At 37.6% G+C, this 7,192-nt stretch overlaps 1 pseudogene; it reads right to left on the bottom strand.

Annotated features, from left to right (window-relative positions):
- Positions 1-3,262: 3,262 nt before the first annotated feature.
- LOC131411675 (large ribosomal subunit protein eL34-like) lies at positions 3,263-3,670 on the bottom strand (annotated as a pseudogene).
- Between the last annotated feature and the right edge of the window lie 3,522 nt (positions 3,671-7,192).

Genomic DNA, 7,192 nt, shown 5'->3' with positions numbered 1-7,192 from the left:
ATGAATCCAGCTTTTTCTCCAGCTAGTCATTAGGGTCAAAGTGTTAACAAAACCTCTTCTCTCTCCCTATGGGAAAATGATCTTGGGTTTACCTTCTCCTTAGCACTACTTCCTTGGAAATCTACTGGGTTAACATAAATATGAAATGCCAGCTGTTTACCCAGCAACATTTTTTTATTGCAAAAGAAAGAGCACAGGCTTTGAGACTTCTCTTAGCAAAGCACAACTGGTAACCAAGCTTGTTCCTCTTTGCAAAGACCTGGAATTTACCTTCAGGGATTTTTACAGGATAGTGGTTTCTGTGCCACGTGAGGCTTACCTAACGACGATGGCTCTCCTCTACATGCTGTATTTACTATGCTATATCGTTCTGCCAAGCTAAGTGACCTTGGTGCCAAGTTACATCCTTTTGGGTCTTGTAAATGTGAATGTCTGTTGGGCGTGCAGAGTAGGACTGTAGTCAGTTTTTCTAACACCGTCTACTAAAAAATCCATATTTCCCCCCATTTCATTACATACCAAGTTCCCATAAACATGAAACTGTTTGGGGCTCTCCATTCTGTTTTGTTGATACATGTCAGTTCCCTTCCCAGTACAACACTGTCCCCATTAATATAACTTTGTGGTGTCTTAATATGTGATAGGTGAATCGATTTTGTCCTGCTTTGTACTTAGCTATTGGTGGGTTTTTATTCTTCTGTATAAATTTTAGTATCAGTCTGTCAGGTTCCGTAAAACTAGCTGCTGAGGTTTTGATTGGAATTCCATTGAACTTATGCATTAATTTAGAGAGAATTGACATATTTACAAGGTCAGATTATCCCATTTATGAACATAATTTGTCTCTCCATTTATTCAGGACATTGGATTTATTTTTTGCAGGGCTGATTCCTACGTACTTTATAATTTTTGTTGCTATTGAAAATGGTATCCTGTTATTTCTGGTAAAGAGAAATACATTGAATTTGGTATGTTGATTTTGTATTTTCAGCTTTGATGAATGCTTATTCCAATATTATTGATTCTTTTGGGTTGTCTACGTAAATGTAAATGCAAATAATGATAGTTTTATCTGTTTCTTTTCAGTCCTTTATACTTTTCATTCCCTTTGTTTTGGTCAGTTTGCCAGTTTATATTTGACAGTAGCTGTGGTAGAGGGCATTTTTATCTTATTTCTACTTCAGAGTCTAAAGTTGCTCTGTTAAATGTGATGTTTGCTGTGAGTTTTATGCTGGTCTTTATCAAAAGAACTTCCCTTTTATTGCTAGTTTAAATCTGCATTTGTTTAGATGGTCTTTTGGTTTTTCACCTTTAATAATAGTAATATGAATAACGTTGATTTTCTGATATTGTACCATTCTTGCATTCTTACTTGATATTTTTTTGATGAAATAATTTGTTTTATCAAATACGTACATATAAATGAGTGTAGAGGGTAATTAGTATAAAAGTGAGGTAGCATGCAGAAATCTAACTATATATTTAAGGCGGTATTGCCACTGATGAGGTGTCCCAGGAAAAGATAAACTGAAAAAAAGGCGCTGGATCATAGTCTGGCTTTGGTTTCTCTGAGAATTTCCAAGAGTCTTTTCTGGAAAAGTCATTGGGCAAGGCTCTGAGCAAATCTTGAGAAACTTAGGGTTATCCACAGTAGTGTATTTTGAAAAGTGTGCCAGTTACTAGAACTGTATATCTGCCTATAACACGGTCAGGGAGAGTGGGTTGTTTAGGTTTTTCCGCTTTTAAGCTCCCTGTGGCCGTTCTTCAGCTCTTAGGAGTAGATCAAAGCATGACACTTGTGTGTTCGCAAATGATCCAGGGAGCAGGGCTTGAAGGAAAGAGCAAGGACTTCAGCAGCACATGGTCTAGCAAACCAAGTTCAGCTAATAATCTAGGCCAGGCTCACCCAGGCTTATCAGATTAAAAATATGGTGTAACAGAAGTCATGTTGAAGGCAGCCCCAATATGTCTCTTGAGTCATTCTGAACAAGTCTGAACAGATTGCTATCTTTGTTTTGGTACCCGTTTTCCTGCTGTGTGTGTGTGTGTGTTTTATCTGCATCTTACATAATAAAGATTTTCCTAAGGTTTCTGCTGAACTTTGGTTGCCTGCTTATGTTTTAGAATAAGAGACTGAACAGCTGATTCAAGACCTTGAGCAGGCAGATGGGGCCTATCTGTGACCTTTGTGTTAACTCTAGTCTGGGGGGCATGATATAGGATTTGCTAATATTTCCCTGAATTAAACTCTTCATCCAGTCTCAAACAGAGTGACCCACCAAATTTACAAAATGGTCAGGAAAACAGACCAGAAAGCACCTTCACTGTAGATGGGCAAATCCAGTGCGAGAGTGGAGGACAGGTGGAAAGCTGCATGTGTTCAGTTTCTTCTTCCAAACTCACCAATCAGCTACCTCATTCCTCCCCTGAGAATCGGTTAGTAAGCAGAGGGAGAGAATAAGGGAGAAAGGCACCAGAGTGTTGTTCTAGAGAAATACTTCCATGTGGAAACATGGAGTAGGGAATTATGTTAGATTGAATAGTATGTTAGATTGAATTTATATTTTAAATTTGTCTTTATATTTGCTTATGTTTTTGGTCTCTTCACTGTTTCTAAGAGGAATATAAACTCCAGTTGTTGATAGCTTCTCATGGTTTTATCAGTTGTTATTTCATATATTTATGCCACCTTATTACAAGTTTTGTACTTATGATGCTTTCTGTTTCTTTTTTTATAGATGAAATTTTCTTCGGCAGGTTTGAAAGCTATACATTCTATTTTTATTTTTGTTGTGGTTATTTCTAAACTTAGTTATCTTTATTTTTCTCTACCAGTGTTTAAAGTTATCAGTATTGGAGTCTTGGCATGCTATCATCCTCCTTGCTTTCTCCTCCAGACATTTCTCCCTGTTGTTTCCCTGCCCCTATTCCTTCACCACTGTTGGTATCACTTGAAATTTTTATTCTAGATTATTAGGATTAATTTATTATTTTTAATATTTGCTTAGTTGAACAAATAACTTGTCTGAAGTTATTATTTTTCCTTATTTCCTATATATGTTTTATCCATTCATTTACATTTTTAACTATCAAACTAGTACCATCACGTGGTTTTAAAAAGTCAAATTGTGATTAAAAAATATAAGAAAATAAAGTAGTCCCTTGCCTCACTCCAGAGTCCTGATCCCCAAAGCAATCATGTTTAACTTTTTTTGCTATTCTGTTTTTACCACCTTCTTTCTTTTTTTTTTTTAAGCCATTTGACTTTTTTTATTACTCAAAAATCGTCATTTTTTTTTATTTAGCTTTCTGACTCTGTGCTTGTGCCTTCAACACTTTCACAATGATTTTCTGCCCCTCAATAAGGAAAGCATGCTTGATCCTGTCATGGACACACATGGAACCTCCATAGGCCCTGCTGACATGTTTTTTCCTTTTAGACAACCTGATAAGAACTTTAGGTCTCACAGCATGAACTCCTCAGAGTCGGCCTGCATACATGCCACATGCGGATGTTGGTGCTTTCCCAACTTTCTTGGTATAAAGGTAAACAATTCTATTACCAGGGGTTCCGGACAGCCTAAGAGGGTGTATTGTAGGATAGCCTACGATGGTATGTCAAACGCTGGACCATTCTGAATGCCTCTAGACACCATCCCCGGAAGAGGAAAAAGGATACCTTCTTATTTCTAAATAATGTGCTCATCCTGGTATTTCTTGACTTACCAATTTCAGAGGTTATCTATTGACCTCTGTCCTCTTCCCCCCAGTGGAGGATTTGACTGCCTCACACTACTATCCCACACTTCTTCTTACCCTATCTTCCCAGTATAATAATATTTTACTCTTAGTTAAATCGATGAAAACATTTGTATTATTGTGACCATGTAAATATTATTTCTTTCCTCCTTATTTTTCATTTCTTATATAACTTTCTGGTTTTCCTGGCATTAACATTTCCTTGCTTTCTCATTTGCCTAGTTTCTGTGTACTGTACCTGGCTACAGGGAGTGGTGCCTGATGATTTCAAGTGCTGGGCCTTTCAAGGGTTCTACGGTGTAAACAGCCTTAGTTGTTATCAGAAGTGTACCCTGTCTTAGGTGTAATTTCATCCCCTCTGCTTAGTCAGTTACTTCACATCCATTTGCTTTCTGACTTCTGAAGATCTCATCCATTGTTGTCTTCTCTTTTATGCTTTATCCTCGTTTAATACCTCTCACTCTTTTATTATCATATTTGGGGAGATTTTGAGGGGAAAGGGGATAAATGTGAATTATCAGTCTCTTGTATTTAACTAGAAGCCAAACTGGTTTTCTGCAACAATGTTTTATATACTCTGGAGAGAGTTGTCCGTAGTGCTGCCCAAACACCTCCCCTTGTTCTGTCTTGAACTGGCCCGCACCAAAACAACTCTTGTTGAGGTCACCAGTGACTACTACATTGCTATCCAGTGAACAGTTCTCAGTCTTAATTCTACTTGACCTGTAGTGGCACAGTTGATCACTTCCTCCTGCTTGAAAATCTTTTTTCCCTTGGCTTCCAGGACAGCATACTCTCCTAGTTTCCCTGCAATATCATTGACCTCTTCTTTTCAGCCTTCATTGCTGGTTTCTCCTCATATCCCCTACCTCTAAATGTTGGAGGGCCCCAGGATTTAGACTTTGGATCTCTATACTCACTTCCTTGATCTCATCCAGTCTGGTGGCTTATAGTACCTTATGTTCTTGTTTCCAAAATTTGTATCTTCAGGCCTCTCATCTTATATCTGAATTTCAAAATCATATATCCACCTGCCACTTTGACATCTCCACTTGGTGTCTCAAGTTTAGTAAGCTTAAAAATCCTGACCTTTACTTCCAAACCTGTTTCTCCTCCATTCTCTTCCCTGTGTCAGTAAAAGGCAACTACATCTTTCCATTTGTTAAGGCCAAAACCTTTGGAATCTTTTCTCGTTTTCATTCACACCCCACATATATCAGGAAATCCTGTTTGTAGTAACTTCAGAATATATTCAGCATTTGACCACTTACCATCTCCACTGCCTCCTCCTTGGTCTAAGCCACATCATTGCTTGCCTAGATTATTATAATAGCCTTATGACTTATTTCTCTGCTTCTGCCTTTACCTCACCAGACCTATAGTCTGTTGTCAAGACAGTAACGGAGTGATCCTTTTTCAAAAATCTAAGTGATAACACAACACTTCTCAGCTAAAAACCCTCTAGTGGCTTCCCATTTGACTCAGTAAAAACTCAAAGTCCTTACAGAAGTCTGCAAGGTGTTATGTCATCTGACCCTTTTCTACTCTTCACCTTCTATTTTCCTTACAGGAGTCACATTGGCTTCCTTGCACTTACTTGAATATTCCAGGCATGCTCCCACCTTATGACCTTTGCACATAGTTTCTCTTTTGTCTGGAGTGCTCTTCTCTCAGACATCCTCATGGCCCTCTCCTGTACCTTTCTGGTCATTGCCCAAGAATCATCTTCTGAATGAGCTCATTCATGTCACCCTGTTTTAAACTGCAATTTCTTAGTTTTCCCTGTGCATTCCCTTATCCTTCTCTGCTTTTTCCTTTTTCTTTTTCTTTGTAGCATATATTGCTTTATGTCCTCCTGCATCCCCGCACTTGAAAGAGTACCTGGCATATTTTAGGCATTCATTATACAGTGGGTAAATCATAGTAGTTATCTTTTCCTAATACTCTCATTAATGTAAAAAAGTTTCACTCTAAAAAGATCATATGGCTGTCATTATAAAATTAACACTAACAATAATAAATGATGACATTGGTACAAGGTAAATTAATGGCTTAAATTCATAACTACTAGCTACAGTATGCAGTATTTCCCTAGATATTCATAACGCACCAATGTTTTGTTGCTTACACTATTAGAAGACTTAAATACGTAGAAAGAAATGTCAAACTGTATGCCCTTGATCGTTTAAATTTTGCAGTTTAAATTTCGTTGATTTTAAAATTCAATCCAGCAGACTAAAGAAGTTTTAGTTTAAAGCCAGTACAGTAAGCTTCAGTTGGAAAGTAAGCCCCACAGAAAAGGCTATAGCATACCTTTTAAATGGCAAATTAGAATTGATGCTTTAATTGCCCCAGCAACTTCATTTTATTTATTCTATTTGCAATACATTTGCTTCCAGGATCTGTGGATCTTTGGATTCATCTTTTTAATCAATTCTGAAAATTTCACAACAGTTATCTCCATTCTCTCTGGTTTTTTGGGGACTCAAATTAGACATATGTTTGACTTCCTTCTGTCCTCCCTATCTTTGTCTCTCCTATTTCCCATCTCTTTGTCTCTCTGCTGTACTCTGGGTAATTTTTTCATGTATATTTGCATGTTTACTCTTCAGCTATTTCTAATTTACCATTTTACTCATTCACTGAGCTTTCTTTAAATTTCCAAATTTTAATTTTAATTATAATTAATTGTATTTCAATAATTATATCTAGAAGTTCTGTCTTTTTTTTTTCAATCTGCCTGTTCATTATTGATAATTTATTGTGCCTTTTATTTAAGAATGCCAGGTTAACGTCTACAAGAATTCCAATATCTGCACACCTTGGAAGTTAAAATGTTGTTTGTGCTGACTCTCACACATAGTGTCTGGCCTCTTCAGGTTTATGGTGACCTTTATGAGCTCACTGCTTGTTAATCTGTGAGTCTGCAGGCCAAAATTGAGGAAAGCTTGACTCCACAGAGGATTCACTTCTGCCTCTTCTGGTAGTATGGAAGCATCATCATTCTGGGACCACTTCAGTCCTCCCTAGAAGGACTTGAGTAAGAATGTGAGACCAGGATCAGCTCCTCACTATTCTCTACATATCAGCCCAAAGCTCAGAATCCTGACAGCTAAGTTGCTATGGGCATCTACCTTCAGGACACTTGTACCCCTCCCTTCTGCCTGCAGGTTCCCAGCTCACCAGTTTTGATTGATTTTGCCTTCCCTCCTACTTCCTGAGACCAGCAGTACTTTAAGGAATGTATCCCAGCCAGGGTCTTACTTGTTCAGCAGGAGAATCTCCCATGTAGCCCACCACAATGCCAAAAGTAGAAGTTCCCTCCAGTTTCTAGACTCATAGCCAATTATTTCAAATTTTACATTGTGGAAAATTAATGTCTGTTGTTTGTTTCTTTGAGACGTTTTGTTTTTTTAACAATATTTACTTTATA

The sequence above is a fragment of the Diceros bicornis genome, chromosome 12, assembly GCF_020826845.1.
Source record: "Diceros bicornis minor isolate mBicDic1 chromosome 12, mDicBic1.mat.cur, whole genome shotgun sequence".
Lineage (NCBI taxonomy): Eukaryota > Metazoa > Chordata > Mammalia > Perissodactyla > Rhinocerotidae > Diceros > Diceros bicornis.
The sequence above is the reverse complement of the archived record's forward strand: the minus strand, read 5'-3'. Positions and strand labels throughout refer to the sequence as shown.